We start from the raw sequence: 1,532 nt of genomic DNA, 5'->3' as shown, positions 1-1,532 counted from the left end.
CACACACACACACACACACACACACACACACACACACACACACACACACACACACCTGTTTCTGACACTCACAATTTAAAAGAGAATTTGCAAAATCACATATAAAACAAATTAGGTCACAAATATACGATAAAGTTAGTTTTAAGATAAATCTAACCCTAAATTATAAGATCTGGTAAAAGTATCTGTTTTAGATGCAAAGGAGCAACATAAAAATGTTTTCTTTGAATAGGAAATAAAAAAATTGTGTTCATTTTACTGAAGCAAAGAAAATTGTTATATCTGTTATTTTGTTTTGTTTTACTATACCAATTGCTAATTATCAATCTGTAAAAGAAAAAAAATATACATAAAATGCAATTTTTGTTTGAATGACACTTTAAAAATAAGTTTTATGAACACCAGAGATACAGAACAGAACAGAACAGAACATGTCAAGGTATTGTGAACTAAGCAGTTGGCCAAGATTATATAATATATTTCCACCACATTCATTTTGACTGCCAGTGTCTAAGTAACATACAGCTGGGTGGGGGTGCAAAAAATGTAAAATGAACCATTTTCATTTTATATGTAAATTATACCTATTAAGACAAATAGGAAAAGTTTCATACAGAAAAGATCTAGCTATTTAGAAGCTATTTTAAAAAATTAAACTTCAAAACAGGTCAATTTGACCTGCAACTTAACAGGAGGGTTAAATATGATATAGGCTCACTTCATGAGTAATGAACTGAAACAGCAAAACTCTGACTCAACCTGGCCTAAGGGGTATGAATTAGCCTCAGTATACATAAGGTATAGTATAATCTGGCCTAGGCCACTTAAACCCCAGAGTTAGTCCAGACTGGATGTACACAATGGCCAGTTACAAAGGAATGGAAAAGTGCATAAATAAAATGGATGAATGTTGTCACACAGATGGCATTTTCCTTTTATTTCATGTTAACTTATTTTACTTAAACATTACACATAAGATTAAATAAACCTATGTTTTGATTTAGTTGTTTTTGGGTTGCTTCAAAAAAAACATCAACTATTATAAAAGAAGTCACATCCGAGAAACAAGAAGCAACAATGAGACTTACTTCATATTCTTGGAATGGTCCCATTGTGCTTCACACAGAATTCTTCACTGATGAGAAGAAAAAGAAAAGAAAAATCAGATGAGACTTTATCTGAGGATTTGGTTTGTGACAAGATTTGGATGTGTTGTTGAAACTCTAAACACAAGAGCTCACAGTGTTACATCACCAAATCACCACACACATGTTTGTTTTTATATCCCTGTGGGGACCATGGATTCATTTATTGGTAATTTTATAGCCTAACCCTGTCCCCTGACCCTAAAATTAACTCAATTCAACACCCCACCCGAAATCAGCCGTCAAGCTCATGGGGACCATGATTTTGGTCCCCACTGAGCATTCTGTCCCCACGTGGATTCAGTTTTCTAGGAAATCATTCCCACTAAGTAGCAAAAACCTGTCCACACACACACACACACACACACACACACACACACACACACA

Source organism: Austrofundulus limnaeus, unplaced genomic scaffold (genome assembly GCF_001266775.1).
Source record: "Austrofundulus limnaeus strain Quisiro unplaced genomic scaffold, Austrofundulus_limnaeus-1.0 Scaffold911, whole genome shotgun sequence".
In the NCBI taxonomy this organism is placed as follows: domain Eukaryota; kingdom Metazoa; phylum Chordata; class Actinopteri; order Cyprinodontiformes; family Rivulidae; genus Austrofundulus; species Austrofundulus limnaeus.
Note: the sequence above shows the minus strand (reverse complement) of the source record.